The following is a 22,267-nucleotide window of genomic DNA, read 5'->3' as shown; positions in this document are numbered from 1 at the left end:
TAAGTGACATTTGCTGTAACCTCTTTCCATCTGTATTGGGTATGTGAAGCAATAATGAAAAACACAATTTCAATTTAGGATCCATTTCTGATTTCACCACAAGCTTTGAGCTAGTTGTGAGCTATTAAGCTGCTGCAACAAAAACAATGTTAGAAGCTTTTAGTAATGCAAATAAGGCTTGAGAATAGGCATTCCAAAGAAGAGATTAACACTCAAAGACAACCTGATGGCCAAAAATATAGTGGCATGAATTAAGAGTCAAACAGAAAATATGCAATTTAAAACTGAATGCCAGATTTATTCATCTATACATTATTATGACGATGATATACATAAACATAAAGGACCCAGTGGATGCAATTTTGTGCCTACCTTGATTCCGTCTTCATGGGACAGACAGACATTCTCTGATGGAGGCCCTCAGTCTATCTTTTCACTGCCTGCTCTCTAGGCTCCCAAACTGCTCTTAGTCATCTGTAGCATCATATTTTAGGTTGACTTTGCAAATGACAATTTTTTTGTATGTTAAAAATGATACATTTTTAATGTTTGCCTAATTTTAGGCATTTGTCTGATTATAAAAGTAGGCAACATTAATCAAACTTTTAATTAATTAACATAAATGAACCAAACACTGTAAACAAATCTGCCAAATAGAATCATTGTAATAATGCATTATTATTAAAATAACAAATATATAATATTTTAGTTTTATTACAGCTTAAATATACATAATGTCTAATTAAAGTCAAAAAAGTAAAAATTAAATAAAAGTCTTATGTTTTTTCTTTTTTCATGGAACCGTTTTTAGAGACCCTTTGCTGGCATTGTTTGCTTCCACACTAACTAAAATTCTCTTAAAAAGAAAAGAAAAGAATAGAAAAGAAGCAGAGGTTCTCCATTTATTGAGAAAATATTGTTTGTGCTTATAACATTTGTCAGCAAAATTGCAAAAACCATTGAAACTGTTCTGCTGAAGCTTCCCCAGTCCTTCATGAAGAGAAAACTTTAACGGAAAAGTAATATGAGTTTTACAGCATGTTATAATGTTATTCCCTCATTATAAACATACCTGGAGTGTTGCTTGGATTATTTGATGTATGTTTGAGAAGTAATCCTTTAATCTTTGGACAAAAGCACAGACTGATCTTTTTTCCAGCTTGGCATGCTAAATAGACAAGAGCTTTAGCAAATCTTATCCAGGATTATAAATAGTACATGCTGTTATTAGGGCAATAGTACCTGGCCTGCAGCTGCACACCTTCTTGGAAGGAAAGGTTGACCTGTCCCTTTGCAATCACAGACTCTTGTGTTCAAATTATCAAGAGAGAATTATAAAAACAGATTTCAATATGATGTTCTAAATATTGTATGTAGACACACATACTGTTCAGGGTCAAATTGACCCACTGATTAAAATGAAGATAAATGAGTCAGGCAGAAAATACTGTATTTATGTTTTCCTCCACTGGGTGGAGTTTGTCCACGAGAACAGAAAAGATTCCCGTCAAAAGTTGTATGAACACCTGCTTTCTCGCAGTTTCCTAGTGAAATAAAGAGAATAGTGGGAAACTAGGTTTGTGTGGGGGTGCATGTGTGTGAGTGGTGTGTTGTGTTTGTGTGTGTGGTGAAATTTGGTTCATAGCTGCAAGGAAACATATAGAATTGTACATTTTTTAATCTTTTTTTTTCACTTCAACTTGACTTCTGGGTCAAATTGACCCGAACAGTATCTATGTAAAAAGTAGAGCCAGGAGGTGGTGCAAATGTGTAAAATGAATAAATTTTCAATATTTCAAGAATATTATATTAATATTATTCTTGAGAATAAGTCAAGAAATACTTATTGTGGTCTGAATGTGGACTGCATGCAGGATGCTATTTCAGGGGCACTGATATAGTTTGCTGAGATGAAAAATAATCAGCAGTTCCCATTTCAAGGTTGAATTTGATTACCCACATTTTGTTGTCATGTTTTCCCAGAATACAATGAAATATGTCCTTTAAGTCAGGGTTTTATTTTGTAACACAATATGAAAATGCACTTCCTGTTTACTAAAAGTAGAGAGCAACATGGTACAGAAAGCTCTGGGGAGGTTTTTGTTGAAATGATAGAGGGCCTCACTTTTCTGACATTTCATAAGCGCTTTCATTTAGGGTTCCTCATCTCTCAAGGAGAGCTGTTTGAATGCGCAGACCTTGTAGTGCACCCTAGTTAATTGACTGGGCTTTTTTAGCACTTTGGCCTGATAGCAGCAGTGGGAGCTCAGTAATGGAAATGTCATTTTCATGCTGCTTTAAATGGGCCTATATTATAAGAGATAAAGTAGCCAGTACATCTATAAAGTGGCCAAGTGAGAGGAATGGCATCTGCTCTCATACATCAGCCTTATGAAAATTTGAGCTGGGGCATATTTGTTCTCCTGTTGACAATTTGTTTGTAATTTACTGAACCAGTGACACACCAGTGAACATACACTGCTAGGCTATAGTAAATAATAATGTGGGAGTGCTCTGAAAATACTGCAAAAGAACTGCACTGGAAGACTTTAAAAGAGAGAGAATGTCTAGATAACTTCATGATGGAGAGGTTTTCACCTCAGATATTCTGATTACTGTACCAATGAAACGAAACTGCTATTTCAGAAAGGAGAAGTAAAATCTTCTTTCTTCTACAGAAATAAAGCTCAACAATATAACTGCAGTTGATCAACTTAAGGCTTTTTCAGTTTTCTATGTATTCCAGTGGTACAAGAAGAAAAAATGACTTGGAGCAAACAGGTTTTACTGTAATTTAATAATTGCCAAATTCGTAGTTGTCTGGTACTGTGAACAGAAATGAATAAGTAAACATTTTCAATGTCTCCGTAAGTGGCTGCTGCTGCATATGACAGGGTCCAGATCGTCCCTGTTGAAGCCAAAATATTGTTCAGTAATACCACTGCTTCTGTAAGGTGTTCAGCTGAGCAGACATTGATAATTTGATTGGGAAAAAATCAGCCGGAGATTGCATTTTAGAACCACAGATATAGAGAGATACAAAGCTGAAGTTGGCTTCAGATTTAATCTCCTGACTCTGGAAATGGTTAAAGAGCAATTTCACTTCAACATCTTTAATCTGCTTTAATTTAAATATTAGCAAACTTATATTCATCAAACCTGGACTAGGTTGCTCTACAACGATCACGGCACTAATCAAACCCAGTTTGAGATTTGTCTGGTATTGAGAACCAGACAAAACTCAGAAGTAAACTTTTATTTGACTTGTGAAAGTCCAATAGAAGGCTATTTCAGAACCGTTTTTTACATGTGGACCACACTAGACCCAACCCAGCTTAGAAACTAAAATACTTAAACTCTTGAAACCTGGACTAGATTATTCTACACCTGTAGCAGAATAACCATAGCCCAGTGTGAGATTTTTTTAAAACCCTTATTTGATTCGTGGAGTCTTTATTTTAAAGCCAGGTGATTTTAATTATGTTTGGCATTTTTCTTTATACGGGGCAAAAATACTTTCGCACAAAAAATATCTCTATTGAATTCCTTTATACCAAGCATGGCTGTCACAACAGTGTAGAGGAAGAATTCTCCTTTAACAAGAAGAACCAGAAGCAGGTTCATTGTTCACCGCCAGCTGCCCCAATGCTTCACAGTTGAAGAAGATCGACACAGCCAGGAATACTGAAGTTGTTTCCTACGACTGTCTTTTATAACATGAGCGATGTCAATCAATCAATCAATCAATCAATCAATCAAATTTTATTTGTATAGCACATTTCAGCAGCAAGGCATTTCAAAGTGCTTTACATCATTACAAACACAGAATCACAATGCAATATAGAATCAATCATTAAGTCAAGTTACATCAATAAATTTGTAATTGATTACATTTCAAATACAATTCTAAACAGGTGGGTTTTCAGTTGCGATTTAAAAGAAGTCAGTGTTTCAGCTGTTTTACAGTTTTCTGGAAGTTTGTTCCAAATTTGTGGTGCATAGATGCTGAAAGCTGCTTCTCCTCGTTTGGTTCTGGTTCTGGGGATGCAGAGCAGACCAGAACCGGAAGACCTGAGAGGTCTGGAAGGTTGATACAATAAAAGCATATCTTTAATGTATTGTGGTGCTAAGCCGTTCAGTGATTTATAAACTAACAACAGTATTTTAAAGTCTATTCTTTGAGCTACAGGGAGCCAGTGTAGGGACTTTAAAACTGGTGTTATGTGCTCTGTCAGCAGTACTATGAATGATGGGAGATGCAGGTTGACCAGTACGTTTTTTTGGAGAGTTAGCCCAGCCATCCATTGACCGAAACATTGTGTTTCACTTAGTCCAGGGTAGTGAGGAGACCCAGAGGAAGTGCCAGGTTTGATTGATGATGCCAGGTTTGGTCTGACCTGGAAATGCTGGAAGAGTTAGATAAAACAAAAGAAGGTTAAAATAGTCATTTAGAAAGAATTACTTTGTAGTAGTAATGAGTAACATCAAGAGTTTCATAAGTTATATTCAGCAGATGTATTCCTCTTCGCAGAACCCACAAGCCCAGACAATTTTCAATTCTAGTGAAACAGAAATACGTTGGTCTCTCTCTCACAACAATCACACAGCAGCATTCATTTCAATTCTGTGATTTAAATGAAATTAACAGCCATCACTGTCATCTCCACGTGTTTGAGGAAAATAAATTGATATCCTTTATGTAAATGGGTGGTGGCTACTCTACCCATCACCCATTCAGATCAACTGAGAGGAAAAGCAAGGAGAAAAAGCAAGCTGTCATGTTTTTATTATGCTGTGATGTTTAGTTTTTGACATTCCTATCACCCCATATAAGTGAACATCCTGTTGCTTGAGCTGCTTGATGCTCAGATCTGAGGAAGCCAACAATCACTACAGGAAACATTGAGTGTGGATACTCTGAACAGGCTTTTGTAGAATTTTCATAAACTTTTCAATTTGCCTTTTTTTTGTTTAACAAATACGAAGTGGAAATCTGAGGTGTGTGTGGCTAAAAATCTGTGACATATACACACTTCCTGATTGGTCTTTGTGAGTTATGAATTACTTGTTTTTTTCTCCTGCCATTTCACACCAAATCATTCACTCCTTGCACAGAGAAAGCATTTTCTTTTTTTTATTCTCAAAAGACTTTATACTACAAAAATGTTTGCAATTATAATTTTAAATTCAATAAAATTTATTAGAAATGTTTTAACTTTTCTAAGAATATCATCCTAAATTAGCTTGAAGAAAAGATCCCCTCTGTCTTGACCAAATGAGACACTGAACAGACAACCACACACACACTCACACCAGTGAAACTCAGGATAACTGCAAAGATGTAGTGTTTAAAATAGTCACATTTCTTCCAAGTAATTCTACTTTAAAGGTTGTGTTTTGTCCAATTTTCCATTGATATTTAGTTAATAAGATCTAATTAATAAACTGCTGCTATTTCCCAATTATTTGAGGTCCAGTTTATGAGGATTGTTTTCTTGAGTAAGATTAGTACGGTAGGCAGACATGGTGAATTTTACAGGAAGTGGTACAGAAGGTATTTGTTAAGTTCGGTAAAAAGAGTGAGAGGGTGATGATGGAATGTGGCAGCTCCAAATAACACAAAGGTAATCTCCGACTTCATGACATATTCTTTTTATAGAGATACAATCCCATGTGCTATGTACTGTACTATAGTTCAAAAAAAATGCTGTGACAAACTCAGGTAAGTTTAAATGTTGTGGCAGAGCACCAAAATAAAAGCATTTGCAAAACTGTTAAAGCCTGATAATGATTGCCACAGGCATGTCTGTAGCAAAAGGTAAATTATTACAAATAATATTACATATTATTTGTATTTATAATACAAATAATATTACATATTATTTGTATTATAAATACAAATAATATTACTTGTATTTATATATCACATCTCTTGTTTGTGGAAAAACACTTTAGTCTTTCCTGGTTTATAATGATCACTTTACGTGCACGAGTATTTCCACACCTTACGAGCAGGTTGAGTGTAAACCAAATTTGCTGGTTTGTTATTTCTCCACTCCCTTTTAAAATTCTCACTGACACTACTAAAATTGTATAAGATGAAGATAAGTCACACACCACGAGTGTTATCCTTTTGTCTTTGTACAGCCAGGGTGACAGTATTAGCTGGACGAGATAACTGAGGATGAATGAGAATTGAAGAGGCTAAGGAATGTATTATTCACACCGGTGAGAACAGGAGATCTCTCTTGAACTGAAATAAATGAAATCTTGGTAACAATTTGCAGATATAAATCAGAGGCTTCATCACTTTCCAAATAAGAATACTTAGAGTTTTGAAGTTAGTGGTATAGAAGGTATACCACTTCCTGTAAAACTCAGGCTGGCTGCTGGGTCACCTACCTTGCGCTGTGTGCATGTATTGCATTTCACTTCCACTTCACTATCAAAGTGCTTTTCAATTTTCTTAGCAACAAAAGAGTTGAAGTAAAAAAATTCAATTCAGATCCATGAATTGATTTAATAAATTTGCATCAGCACAGAAAGGCCAAGTGTGGAGGTGAAAGCAGTTTGTTTTGCAGCTTTTCCCCTTCAGCAGACCCACTGAGTTTAATGATTTCACAATTCAACCAGCAGCACGTTTTTTCTGTGTGTTCTCTGTACCTCCTGAACATCACATTCATTATGTCGAGCCTGATTTTTATATCCAAAGCACATGTTCCCAATAGTTCCTCAACTGTAAAAAGAGTGCTAACATGAAAGTAAGCAAAACTGGTAATGAGGGAGGAAACAAATGGTGAAAATTAATGTTCCTTTGGGCCTGGGCCACAGGAAATGAGATTTCTTTTTGTCTACAAAGAGAAAACCACAGCTGCTTCTCTTTAGCTGCAGTCTTCAAGGTTAACTGGAAATAACAGACTGTGAATGGTAGCTGTCTTGCATCAGACCACCATGAAAACCCATCTTTAATGTTGAACATTCTCTGCATTAAACCTGCTATCGCCACATCTTGTTTCTGAGGCTCTGCCGTTTACTGCCAGAGCTTGATAAAAGATGGCTCGCTCAGGAGGTGACCTTCACTCAAGACCACAGGAAATCAAAACTGGCTGGAAATTCAGGAAAGGGAAAAGAATAAAACAGAATAAAGGCTGAAATAGAAGTCCAGAATGTTTATGCACTGGAGCTATTAATAAAGAGTGCTGGTCAAGAAGGACGGGAGATAAAGTTTTTGTGGTGCATGGGGAGATGGGAGACTTAATCAACTCCTGATAGCAAGTCATAGAGAACTGCAGCTTATTACTATGCAGTTTCATGTTCTGTGAGTAGCTTTTCCTCCTACATGACGAATACAGTAGAAAGCATCATCCTATCCTATTTTATTTCTATGCTGAAAATGTTGGTCATGAACCTGGGTTCAATCTGCAGCCTCAGAACTCTGATAAAATAACTGAAATCAGATGCCTTTTGCATGTTTGTGTATATTTAATTATTTTAAAATGTGCTGTAGATTATTTTTTTATCGTTTGCAATTATTAAAGCTGCAGTATGTTCCCAATAACATACTGCAGCTGTAACTTTTCTGAAAAATATTTTTTTAATATTTCTTGAAACTATCACTATGTCATGACAGTATGGCATAAGATAGAAAATCTGTGAAAATAATGGAGTTCCTCTGCCTTCTCCCAGTGCTAACTAGAAACAACCAATCAGAGCCAGAAGGCGGGTCTTAGTGCTGTGAGTCTGTGTGGTTGATTGTCACAAATCAAAGTCTACAAAGTCACAACTAGAACAAAATGTCATGAAGGAAAGTTAGCACAGTTGTTTCTTTGCTATTAGCTCATTTAGCAAGAAGTACATGAGATTGATTATCCGATTAAATATTAGATTCTTGATTAATATGCGTTGTTGCTTTGTTGTTGTATGGTGTTTTAAGATCTTGTTCAATGTGCCCCTGTTTAACTTTGAGCCCTTGCCCCTCCAAAGGTCTCTGCTTGGCTCTGTTATGGCTCCATGCTGTAATATGTTTGCTTTTTTGTGACAGATTCCATACACCAGGCTCTGCCAGGCGTTTTTGAAACTATCACTATGAGACATATAAAGCCTGTAAATATCTCTTATAAATATTTACACAACAAGCACACAATGTTTGGTTAATCTCATGTCCATTTTTACCAACACAACATTCATCTTTGTCATTCTAACAAGCTTCTGTAGAAATGCTCATATTTGACTTCATCAGTTCTTTGCTTTGCTTCTTCCACAGGTGTGTGCAGTGAAGCTAACTCAGGCAAGAAATAGAATGCGTAAAACAGATAAAAAAGGGAAACACAAATGGAACAATGGAATAGTGTTATTTTTTGCCATTAACTTTTTGTAGCACTCTGTGCTTTTGGGGCCCAAATAGGTCTGGGCATGGTTCCAGCTAGAGTGTAAAGGAAAGAGGAAAAGAAAGGATCTCTTTGAGCTGTATTTGATGAATGACTTCTGTGAGCAAAATTTTCTAGAGCACTTGTTTATGGTGGAAACATAATGTACCATAAATTCCACCTCCACTTTTCCAGCTCCAAGATAACATTTTATCCAAATCGCTGGTGCTCTCTCTGCTGATTAAAAGCCTCTCTCAGGCAAACAGGTCTGCAGCTGCTGCTGCATTGCTGCCTCCCTTTTCCTTCTCTACTCTACCTCATCCCGTTTTCTCTGAGTGTGCCTCTGCTTTTGTTTGGTCAGTCATACCTTTTCTATTCCTTCCCATCTGTGTTTCTCCATTATATCTGCAGTTATGAAGAGCTCTGCATTGCTAAACTAACTGCATACAACAGTTTTAGGTTTTTCTTCTGTGAGAAAAGCTGCCTGTTGTTTCAATAAAGAACATATTTTTCCTTTATAATAATATCCATATCTCCAATTTTCAGCCTCTAAGACTTGTCAAACCAGTTAACTTTGGTATTCAGAAAATAAACATATATTCTGCCCCTCGGTCTGGCCTTCAGTCAGGTTCAGATCTTTTTCGGACATGGACCAGCTGGCCCCCACAGGACCCAGTGTCTGCTCCCAGGTCCGGTCAGGTGACGCCTTTACCTGTTGTCCATCCAGACCTCAAGCTAACTCCCACACTGTGTCAAGCGACCGACTCGCCTCACGCTGTCTGTGCGTCTCTGGGCTCTCTGTGGCATTTAAGAGTGAAAACTTATGGTCCATTTTTAAGCAGAGATGCAGAGAAGCAACATGCAGAGATGTTGTAATGCTAAGTAATACTAAGTTAGTTTTACGGTAGCTGGAACAGGACACTCAATCTGATTGTGTAATTTTCTACATTCTTGGACACACTGAATATTAAATTTTATATGACCAAGTAAAGTGTGACGGGGTTCTATTATGACTTGGACAACCACAAATGACTGGCCAAGGCCGGAGATCACTTCAGTGAAATTTATTATGCTTTTCTTCACATGAACAAATATGGCAGGTGCAGAACATACCATATACAAAGGACATCCAAGCCAGGTTAAAATCAGACAAACAGCAGTATGTTAGAGATTTTTTGATATTATCATTTTATTCTTACTCTAGTTCACATTAAGTCTATAGATCTTTGTGCTTTTCTGTTTAAAGTGTTCTCTTCTTTAAATGACCTGGAGGTCACTACTGTCTGTTCAACTTTACGAGAAATAGATAACACTAAGTTTCTCAGACCTTAAATCCTTTTACAAGAACGCCTCCTAATTTAGTAACTACCTGTGAGCAGTCGTATTTTGTTTTCTTGACAGTACTGACCGAGATTTGAACCGGGCTCAGACCTTTGATCAGATATCACATCTGGAACTGGGTTGTTAGATGTTTTGGTTAGAAGCTTTATGACCTCTGTTGTTTTCCTGAGTGCCCCCTTGCCTGTTCTTCTTTGACAATAAAAACAGGAGTTTTTGTGAGGGCAGATCAGAACGCTCTGTGGAACTGATCGGAGGAGAAGTTTGATAGAGCCTTCCCTTTTGCAAAAGCTCCACTTAAAATTCATATACGTTGTCTGTGGTTCTTTCTTTTATTTAGGTTCGAAAGGAAAATACCTATCACAGTACCTTCAATGTAAGAGTCCATCACCTTCAGCGTGACTTCTCAGGAGTTTAACCACAGACTGACTCCCTGTGGAGTAGAGCCCTGCTTTTAAAGCCACAGTCTACGCTCACAGAAAGTTCAAACAAGCAAAAAAAGAAATGCAATTACTTCTAACTCAAACAAACTCTTAAACTTAAAAAAAAAATAATAATAATAATAAGAAGAAGAAAAAAAATAAACTTGTAATCAAAATTACAATACTCAATTTAATAGAAAACACTCAGTATGTTCTGATGACTATCTGACTATCAGTGCTACCTCGTCAGATTTTCCTTCTGTAGCACGGATAGATAGCTACGCGTCCAAAACTGCTACCGTTATAGAAAACTATAGCGGGTTGTGTTAATGTTAAATATATTGGATAACATTATTTGAGTGACGGGACTGAAGTGGAACTTAGGAGTTATGGTTAACTTAGCATTGGAACAATTTATATACATGATGAAACCACAAGAAGATCTTCATCTGAATATCCTACCCGTATAAAATGAAAAGCTTTAGATGTATGCACTAATCATTTTACTAGAATATCCTAAATGTTAAAAATATTTTAAGGTGTTTGTAAGAATTAAACAGTATCAGACAGGGGAAACAGATTTTTATTGGAATTAAACTAAACACAGACAAATACAGATCACCGCGACTCTTTTTTGCTCATTAATACGTTGTATGACAGACTTTATCAAATGCAGCACAGTCACAATGTGTCCACCGAACTGCGCTCCACCGAATTGTGCTCCTGAAATGATAGGATATGATTAATATACACTAATATTACACAGCTTCAATCCCACATCTATAAAGAGTATAATTAAACTAAAATATTTTAAAATATAGGGACAAAATAGCCCAAAAAACAACCTATTTTGTCCTGATTAACCGCCAAACAATGACTTGTTTACAGTAGTAACGACTTTGCAGACGGCAAACTAAAGCCATATGTAAACTGCTTGTCATGTAAAGTAAAAACACGAAGTAATACAGCAGCTTAATAAAAGTCAGGTATAAAATAATTTAAATAAAGCTTACCGTAATCTGCGATGAAATAAAACACATGAAACGAAACTTCCACAGGTAGGACGTATTTATGAGAAATCTGCTGAGTAAGCAGTATGTGATGTAGCATCAATGTGTTGCATGCACATTACCACAAGGTAGGACGTATTTAAGTGTAGCGCAGATAAACAGAAGACCGGCTCGTGACGGCTCCTCCTTCACATAAAGTAATAGCAATATAAGAAAATGAAAACTGTGGGAACGACCTTTGCGAAGTTTTGTGTAAAATGTCATTTAAAAATTACAGTCCATATATTCTGAAAGCAAAGTGCAAAACACTAAAGGAAGCCTCCAAAAATACCAAAATATGATCACACAGCCTACAGTAGGCAGCAGCCTATTGCTACTGATGATGTATGCTATTTGTAAATGCCTTTTTTTTAATCAGAAAGAGATTTCAACATTTGAAAGATGTTTGCTTCAAAGTATGTAAACAAGGACATCTGGACTTCTAATGTTATTTGGATAACCCAAACAAATCACAAACCAAATGTATCCTACCTGAGAAACACTTTCAGCTGTAGAGGACAAGGCTTGTGGGGTTGGTTTGCTAAAATGGCCAGCTCATCATCTTATAATCCACCAGAAATTTCACTGTGTCTGAAGAAAATGTGGGACAATCTTCCAAACAATTAAAATAATGACACTGTGGGTTGACTTGAAATGAGCTAAATGTGAAAGAATGTCTCAATCTTCTCAGTCTTTTCAGAAAACAAATTGTTAATGTCTATGCTGTTATAACCACAAAGCCAACATCATTTAACTGTTTTCCTTTGTCACAGGAAACGCGCAGTAACTTGAACTTACTAAAATTTACTGACTGCTATATATTTGTCTCAGGATGTTGACAGCATTTAAAAACATTTAAAGAAACAAACAAAAAATAGAAGAAAAAAACATTTGCAATGAGGAAATTGTGCTTATTCTGAAATGCTGTTAAAATATGCAGTAAAAAAATGTAATTATTACTTTTTTGTTTATGACATTCCTGAAAAACCAAACTGCTGGGAAAAGATAAGAAATAGATTTGTGGGGAACATACTGTCAGATGGTTCCTACACAGACCCATCTGGGTACTTCCTGAAATTAATTGCAAAAAAGGTGGGTGCTACCTAAAAACTTGGCATGTGGCTGGTAAGATGTATTGTGAGAAACTTCAAACAAAACAACAAAGCTCCAAAAACCAACACAGCAGATGAGTTGTAGAATATGGTCGCCTCCATCGCTGTGTCCGTGGGCAAGACAACCTAGCCTGCTGGTGTTGGTCAGAAGGACTCTGCACCATAGGCTGGGCCTATGGTGCAGAGGGTTTCCATCATCAGCCTGTGAATATGTGCGTGAATGGAAATGACTGATATCATGTGAAGTGTCTTTGAGAACTCTTGGAGCGGTGAAAAACATTATATTAGTCTGATGTCATTTAATTCCATAATCCAACAATGTCAGTTGAACTTCTTATTTTGTGTAACCCCAATTAGTCAGGGACTTTTATTTTTGAGGGGCCCACTTCTTGCAACCTCCAGCTCGCAGTTTGACTTCCTCCTCTGTCTCCACTGCGGTTGTGGTGTGCTATGTTTGGCATCTTCCACACAAATTAATACAATTCTTAGAATCTACGGACTCAATTGCCTGGTGAGTATGTCATCTGATACCAGGATTGTTTTTGTGGGCAGAATACTTCGAAGACCTCCGCAATCCCACCAACATGCCTTCCATTGAGGAAGCTGAGCCTGGAGACTGTGGGTTGGGCTGTCCAATCTCTGGGTACGAGGTCGCCAAGGTGGTTAAAAAGCTCCTTTGTGGCAGGGCCCCAGACACCCTTATGAGATTTGCCCAGAGTTCCTTAAAGCTCCGGATGTTGTAGGGTTTTGTTGGCTGATGCGACTCTGCAACATTGAATGGACATCGGGGGCAGTTCTCCTGGATTGGCAGACTGGGGTGGTGGTCCCCCTGCTCAAAAAGGGGGACCGGAGGGTGTGCTCCAATTACAGGGGGGTCACACTCTTAAGCCTCCCTAGCAAGGTCTATTCAGTGGCCCTGGAGAGGAGGGTCCCTCGCATAGTCGAACCTCGGATTCAGGAAGAGCAGTGTGGTTTTCATCCTGGTCGTGGAACACTGGACCAGCTCTACACCCCCAGCAGGGTCCTGGAGGATGCATGGTAGTTCCCCAACCAGTCTACATGTGTTTTTTGTGACCAGTGTCAGAGTCTGGTCCGCATTGCCGGCAGTAAGTTGGGTTCGTTTCCGGTGAGAAGTGGAATCTGCCAGGGCTGCCCTTTGTCCCCGATTATGTTCATTACTTTCATGGAGAGAATTTCTGGGCGCAGCTAAGGTGTTGAGGGGATCCATTTTGGTAGCATCTCTGCTTTTTGCGGATGATGTGGTCCTATTGGTTTCATCAGGTCGTGATCTTCAGCTCTCGTTGGAGCAGTTTGCAGCCAAGTGTGAAGCGGCCAGGGACGAGGACAGTGTTGGGTAGTAACGGATTACATGTAACGACGTTATGTAATTTAATTACAAAAAAAGAGTAACTGTAATTCGTTACAGTTACAATGAGAAAATATGTAATTCAGTTACAGTTACTTCCGAAAATATTAAGAATTACAAATTTAGTTACATTTAAAAAAAAATATGAACAAAAACCTTTGCAAAATATGTAATGATATTTTTATTGCTTTGCGCCCTATATCGCCGTTTCCCACTACGGCTCCTTGTCTCTATCATATTTGCCAGCCGCAATGCCACTCTGATGTTCCATCCTGTGCTGGTGGAGCCTCCTGGAGGAACAGCAAGCTAGCGGACGGTTCCATTTCAGCTCAAGCAGCGCATCAACAATGACAGCCTTCCAGCACTGGAAATATAAGGAGCATTTCATTTACATATGTGAAAATGGCTCAAATTTAACCGTGCAGTGCAAGAAGTGTTTGCCGGCTATCAAGAACTTGTCCACGTCAAAGCAATCTATGTCAAACCTGAGGAAACATTTAGAGGTAAGTGCTAGGGTAAGGAAAGATGGTTGATAGATATGTGCAGCAGAATAAATAAATTACCCCTAGGGAAATGCATGTATGTGCAAAGCCACTGTAGATAGGGCTATACAGGTGCGAATTGAAGAGGAACACTGTACAAATGTTGGGATGGTACAGTAAGGTATGGATAGAGGGGAAGGAAAGACTGGTCTTTGGGAAGAGTTCAATAAGGTGACCGCTGTAGGAAAGAAGTGGTTTCTGAACCTGCTTGTGTTAGTCTGCAAAATGCGTAAATGGTAGAGCCTGGGGGAGGAGCAGAAAAGAGTATGGCCCGATGAGAGGAGTCTGAGAAAATCTTACATGCCTGGTGCTGGCATCTCTTCTTGTGGACCTCCTGTGATTGCCTGTCAGTAATTCCCTCTCAGCTTAGTGCTCTTTTAAGGTTCCCACTCAGTTCTCAAAAATTAAATGTTGAACATGGGTCAATACTCATTAAAACCTCAAAGTAATCAAAAAGTAATCAAAAGTAATTAGTTACATTACTTTTTAAAAGTAATCGAAAAAGTAACACTACAATTACATTTTAAACAAGGTAACTTGTAACTGTAACGGATTACATTTTTAAAGTAACTTACCCAACACTGGACGAGGATCAGTGCCTCCAAATCCAAGGCCATGGTCTTGAGCCAGAAAAGGGTAGAGTGCCTTTTCTGGGTCGGGGGGGTGTCCCGCCCCAAGTGGAGGAGTTCAAGTATCTCGGGATCTTGTTCATGAATGAGGGAAGAAGGGAGCAGGAAGTTGACAGGCGTACTGGTGCAGCATCTGCAGTGGTGAAGAAAGAGCCGAGTCAAACAGCGAAGCTCTAGATTTACCGGTCGATCCTACGTTCCCACCCTCATCTATTGTCATGAGCTTTGGGTCATGACCAAAAGAAAGAGATCGCAGATACAAGCGGCCAAAATGGGTATTCTCCATAGGGTATCTGGGCTCTCCCTTAGAGATAAGGTGAGAAGCTCAGTCATCCGGGAGGGACTCAGAGTAGAGCCTCTGCTCCTTCACGTCGAGAGGAGCCAGTTGAGGTGGCTCGGGCATCTGGTCAGGATGCCTCCTGGACGCCTCCCTGGTGAGGTGTTCCGGGCACGTCCCACTGGGAGGAGGCCCCGGGGAAGACCCAGGACATGCTGGAGGGACTATGTTTCTCAGCTGGCCTGGAAATGCCTTGGGATTCCCCTGGAGGAGCTGGAAGAAGTGGCTAGGGAGAGGGAAGTCTGGACCTACCTTTTGAAGCTGCTACCCCTGCAACCCGACCCGGATAAAATGGAAGAAAATGGATGTTAAACAGATTATGTTAAACAGAAGTAATAATGAACAAGTATGTCAATGCTTTTGCCTCCTAGTTAGATACTAAATTATTTGTCTCACACTGAGAATTTACAGACTGCCACTAGGGTTGGTACCTTTTTCTTTGGAATGAAAAGGTATATCTCCTTTATTTTGGTAAATACCTTCAGTATTATCATGGCATGTTCATGAAATTAAGCAAGCCAGTGATGGCAGAGTTACTTTGAAAAAGTATCTTTAATAGGATTACTGATTATTCCTTGAAAAAGTAACTTAATTAGATTACTGATCACTTGATTTGGAACGTAACTAAGTTAAATTAAAATTAACTTTTTTAGTGACTTTCAGCAGCTGCTAACAACAGCGCTCCACCACCTGTGAAAATTACATTGATCTTTGCCAATACTTAATTGCAAGTTATTTTATAATGGTAACATCAACAAAGTGTCTCCACTTATATGGTTGAACTGAAGGGGAGATTGTTACAACGGTACCACAAAAAAAAACGTTAGTAATTTCTGCGTGTTTCCAATATTGTCTGGAACACTATAAAAATGATTTTAGACCCCCACACCTCCTGCCCCAGCATCCAGATTGTGCATTACGGCCCTGCGTTTGGCACAGCTCTCCTCCTGCCGCTCCACAACTCAGATGTCCCACTGCACAGATTTGTGACACTTATCTTAATATAGTTCCTGTTTTTCCAGCAACAAAATGCGCAACTCCCTCTTCCCACAGAGTGAGGAAGAGTTAACTTTTGCCCAATTTAAAACGAAGCTGAGAAGCTATGAGAGCACAGAGAAGTTGTGTGTTGCTGGCTCAGCTGAAGACAGCGTGATGAAAGTTAAAGGAAGAGACAATTGGAGTATTAAACTCAGCTGTTACAACTGTGGCCAGAGAGGGCACAAAGCCCTGGACTGTCCTTCAACCTCAGGTGAGCGCAGAGAGCCGAAACAGTGGTGTGGTTTCTGCAAGAGCGCCACACATAAGGACATAAATTGTCGGCGGAAAAGGCGAGACAAGGTCAAGCAAGCAATAGATGAGGAGGACCATACGTTTGCTTTCAAGGTGAAGCAGATCGACGACGCCCAGATCTATGGCACGAAGGTGAAGGGCCTCATGGTCAACTCGGGTGCAACAAAGCACATTGTGACCGACGCTTCAAAATTCAATAATTTCGACTTGACTTTTAAGCCTCAGAGCCATATTTTGGAGTTGGCTGACGGCGTGAGGGCCAGTGGCATCGCACTGAAGAAAGGCACCGCCAGAGTTCGTTTGAGAGACAGCAACGGCCGAATTGTGGAGATGATGTTAATGGACACTTTATACGTGCCGTCATTTTCTCAGGACATCTTTTCGGTTAAAGCTCCAACTGCCCAAGGAGCGACAGTCATCTTCAAAGATGGACAGAACCGACTCATCCATAAAAATGGTACGACTTTTGATATTGATGTTTATCATAGACTGTTTTATTTAAGTACTCTTAAAGATGAGGTTGACAAATGTAATGCCTGCTATGACATACAAATGTGGCATAAAATTTTAGGTCACTGTAACTATGATGATGTGTCAAAGTTTGAGGGTGTTGCAGATGGAATGAAAATTAGAGGTAAAACTGAAAAACCTGATCTGAAATGTGAAGTATGCATAAAAGGTCAATTTGCTCAGACCAGGAGTAGAGATCTGGATGAAAAAGCTAAAGGTGCACTAGATCTTGTACATGCAGATCTGGCTGGACCAATAGAACCACCTGCCAAAGACGGGTTTAGATATACCCTAGCTTTTACAGATGATTATTCAGGTGCTATTTTTACCTATTTTCTGAAAGTTGAGAGTGATACTGTTGAAGGGACAGAAAAGTTTATTGCAGATGTGGCACCTTATGGGAAGGTCAAATGCATAAGATCTGATAATGGAACTGAATTTATATCTAGAGAGTTCCAATCATTGCTTAGTCAAAATGCCATTAGACATGAAATTTCAGCTCTTTATTCTCCCCATCAGAATGGGACAGCTGAGAGAACATGGAGAACTGTCTTTGAAATGGCAAGATGCATGTTAATTGAGAGTAATCTGCCTAAAGATTTATGGACTGCTATTATTCGTAATAGATGTTACAACAGACGTGTTGAGCAGACTCCATATTACATGTTAACTGGAAAGAGACCTGACCTTTCAAAAATGAGAACTTTTGGATCTGAATGTTATGCCCAAGGAAATGACAAGAAAAAGTTGGATCCACGTTGTAAAAAGGGAATTTTTGTTGGTTATGACAAAAACAGTCCTGCATATCTTGTCTTTTATCCAGATACAGGTAGAGTACTTAGGAATAGGCTGGTAAAGTTTTTAACAAAAAGTACCAATGAATGTGACACTCAGACTGATGACATAAATGAGAATATTTTACTCAAGAAGAAAGTTGAAAGTGAACAATCAAAACCAGATTTGAGAACAATTATCTCACAGGAGGTTAAAACTGAGACTTGTGACATAGATGGGAACTTGGGTCAAAGTAAAGGTAACCTTGGTTCACGTTATCCTAAGAGAGAAAGGAAACCTATAAGTATTACACAGATCAGGATTATGAAATGAAATGTGAGGATGATCAAGCACACATGAACATTGACTATTGTTATAGGATTGCATGTGATGTGCCTAAGACAGTGGAAGAAGCTATGAGCTCACCACAATCACAACTATGGGCTTAAGCTATGAAGGATGTAATGGATTCTTTGATGGAGAATAATACTTACAGCCTAACTTCATTACCTGAGGGTAGGCAAGCAGTGGGGGGCAGATGGGTATTTACTATTAAAGAAAATCCTGTTGAGACACTTTATAAGGCTAGATATGTAGCAAAAGGCCATAGTCAGGTTGCTGGTATTGATTATAATGAGACTTATTCCCCGACTGCTGATATGGCATCTGTGCGTGTTCTAATGCAGCTTGCTGCTCAATATGATTTGGAATTGCACCAAATGGATGTCAAAACAGCATATTTACATGCCTCTATCGATTGTGAGATATTTTTAGAACAACCTGAAGGATTTGAGGTGGTAACAGAGACAGGAGAAAAATTAGTCTGTAAACTTAATAAGTCACTTTATGGTCTGAAACAGTCGGGACGAAATTGGAATAAAATGTTACATGATTTCCTTATTGAAAATTACTTTGTGCAGAACCCTGCTGACTATTGTGTTTACAGTAAAGAAGATGAACATGAGAGAGTGATCTTGATTATTTGGGTTGATGACCTTATTATTGCAGCTAGTAATGATCAAATACTAAAAGCGTGAAGAAAATGTTGGCTGCTAAGTTTAAATTAAAGATCTTGGAAAACTTACACATTTTCAAGGAATTGATTTTACACCGAATCACTGTCAAGTAAAAATGAACCAGAAAAGATGCATCATAAAAATCTTGGAGAGGTTTGACATGGCTAACTGCAAACCAAGGTCAACCCCATGTGAAAATAAAATGAAGTTTGACAGTGAAGGTCAACCTGCTGATCATAAAAAGTATCGTGAAGTAGTGGGGAGTTTGATCTATGTAATGATGAGCACTAGGCCAGACTTCAGTTTTATTGTCAGTAAGTTGTCACAATACTTGTCTGAACCAAAAGAGCAACATTGGGTTGCAGCAAAGCATGTATTGAGGTACCTGAAATGTACACTAAATCAGGAATTATGCTTCAAGAAAAATGATCTAAATGTTAAACTTGTGGCTGAGCAGGAGACCAGAAGGACAGACGAAGTATGACTGGTTACTGTTTTAGTCTATCTGAAACTGGACCCATTATTTCCTGGAAATCTAAAAAGCAATCCACAGTTTCTTTATCTACATGTGAAGCTGTATATATTGCTTTGGCTGCTGCTGCACAGGAAAGTATTTATCTTGTGAATCTAATGAATGGAATGGACTTCGGATGTGAATATGCGCCTGTGACCGTTTTTGAGGACAATCAAGGTGCAATTGCTCTTTCTAAAAGTCCGGTATATCGTCAAAGATGCAAACATATTGACATTCGATATCACTTTATTCGGTCAGCACTCAGTGATGGAAAAATAACTCTCTCTTACTGTCTAACAACAGAAATGGTGGCTGATATTTTAACAAAGCCTGTAACTAAAATGAGAATGGACAAATTTGTATGTTTTATTTTTGGTATGTAAATGTAAAGCAATGAAATGTAAATGTATTATGTCAACATAAGAACAAGTGGAGGTGTTGAATCTTATTGTTGATGTTCTTGTTGACTTCCTGTTGTGGACGGAGATTTACACAGGTGGGTGCAATCTGCTAATAAAAGGCCACAGGTTGCTCTGTGAAACTGAAGGCTACTGTATGTTGTTTTTCCTTCGTCACGACCTGGCATTTTCAGCCCTTTAAAGATGGCAGCGTCAACAGTAACGCACTGTAACGCAAAGTGATTTCGATTAGTAACTGTAGTCTGACTACTGGATTTGAAATACCGCGTTAGATTACTCGTTAATGAAAAACGTGGTTCGACGTCATTTACGCCTTACATCACTGTCTACAGCACAGTTCAACCTGTCTTAACAGTGTCTAAATCACTTTGTTTTGGCTTTGATTTTTGGTTTCATAACCAAAGAAACTAAACAAAGAAAATTAAACACACTAAAATGAAAAACTAAATGAAATATCATACTTGATAAGCTTCAGTCTGTACTGATGTCTTTTTATTTAAAACATATTCCAGAAACACAGAAAGGAAATAGATTAGTCACTGATATTGATTTCTTCCATAACACATTTAATTTGTTTGAAGGCAAATATTTCCGATCGACAAAAATTAAACAGTTGTAAATTGAGGTTGAGCCAAAGTTAACTGTCACCATCACTTCCTGAAACTGCATGTTCAGCCAAACCACTTTATGGAATTGATAGCCTGAGTAAGAAGCAACTGAGTAACCTTGTAGATCTCATTGACAGTTCAGTATCAGTTCTTCTCGCTCAGTGCAGTATAATAGTTGCATACTTTTTATACCTTTCTCAAATTCCAGTCTAACAAATATCATGCCAATCCAGACCCAGGTCATGGTGCAGAACTTACGGACAGAAAAGCATAATGTGACAGTAAATCATGTAATATCATAGCATTTAGTCATTTGTTCATTTAATATGATTTTATACGACATTTACCCAGAAAATAATTTTCTCCTGCATATCAACGACTCTCAATATTATACAGCTGAGCAATTTAACAATACTTTAACAACTGAAGACAAAATATTAATTATTTTATCAGCAGAATTTTGTATGCAAATTTTCCTAAGAGCAAGGGTTACTTCAACCTGCTCACACACCTCTTCATTAATATCAAAAACATGGATAAATGGTGATAAGGACATGGATTTTGATATATCTAGTTATGAATTGATTTGCATGAACAGAATAAACAAAGGGTGGTAGTGTAGCCATGTATGTGGACGTGAATTATAATGATGGAAAAGATGTCAACTCTTGTGGATAATGTGCACAATTACAATTGATATAAATAGGGAAAAAAAATATATATATAGCCATAAGCTGTGTCTGTAGAACACCATATTCTGGCATAAGCCTATTTAAAAACTGGATAGAGCAGGGCTGGGCAAATCCAGGCCTCGAGGGTCAGTGTCCTGGAAATTCTAGATTTATCTCTCCTTCAACACACCTGAGTCAAATATTGAGGTCATTAGCAGAAATCTGGACAACCTGACTGCACTGAGGAGGTGATTCAGCTATTTCACTGAAGTGTGTTGGACCAGGGAGACATCTCCAGGTTGCAGTACACCGGCCCTCATGGACCTGGATTGCCCACCCTTGGGATAGAGGAACACTTTACTAATGTGAAAGATAGGATTGCGTTTGTTGGTGATGACATTAATATCAACTTATTAAATCCAAATAAACATAAAGATACATAGGATTTTATTAACACGATATAGAATATTCCAGGAAGTAAGACTGGCAATTAATATACAAAGAAAATTATGTTGATATATGAAGTTATGAGGAGTTTTTGAGAGTATTTATGATTCCTTATCATAAAAACTGTCCTGTAAAACAAGGGGTCAAAAATAATCCAGAGATCACAGGGCAAAACAGAGACTGAAAGGACAAACAATTATGCATGAGTACATTCAAACTCCACGCAGAAAGACCCTGGGTCGGGAATTGAACCCCAGATCTTTTTGCTGCTACAGTTTGAGAGAAGCCATAGAACAGCAGTGTTGTTCTCCCAGCAGCTCAGCAGCAGAAAGCCTACTTTTTATCTTCAGAGGTCTGTGTGTGTTAAATGAGATTCAAAATGAACTTGTAAATGAGCTTATTTATAATCAGAGCTGAGTTTTTAAAAAACATAATTAACAGCAGGAGTTAAATATTAAAGTGATCTTAAGTCCAATAACTGAGTGTGTGTACATGGTATATGTATGCTCAGTCCCACAGTTTGTGGGCTGGGCCAGTGAATACCATGGCTCAGTGGTTGCTCCTGTAAGCAGTATGGCATTGGTTTGAGATTCATCACCACACCAACATAATGAGATCCAGGAGATGGCTGCAGGCTGATGCCAACAAATGGCCACATCTTCCGAACTCAGAGAGCTACTAGAATAGCCAGATGCAGTAAAAATATTTGGAAAAGACCACACATTGTCTCCTTTGCATGGCCAGTAGCAGTTCTCCAGAAGACTGGGAAGACAGAGCAGTAGGAGGGAAGCATTAGACTGGGGGATGACGTCAGTGCCAGATTCTCTGCTGCTCTTATGATGGATACATGAGATGTA

Source organism: Xiphophorus hellerii, chromosome 3, assembly GCF_003331165.1.
Source record: "Xiphophorus hellerii strain 12219 chromosome 3, Xiphophorus_hellerii-4.1, whole genome shotgun sequence".
NCBI lineage: Eukaryota > Metazoa > Chordata > Actinopteri > Cyprinodontiformes > Poeciliidae > Xiphophorus > Xiphophorus hellerii.
The sequence above is the reverse complement of the archived record's forward strand: the minus strand, read 5'-3'. Positions refer to the sequence as shown.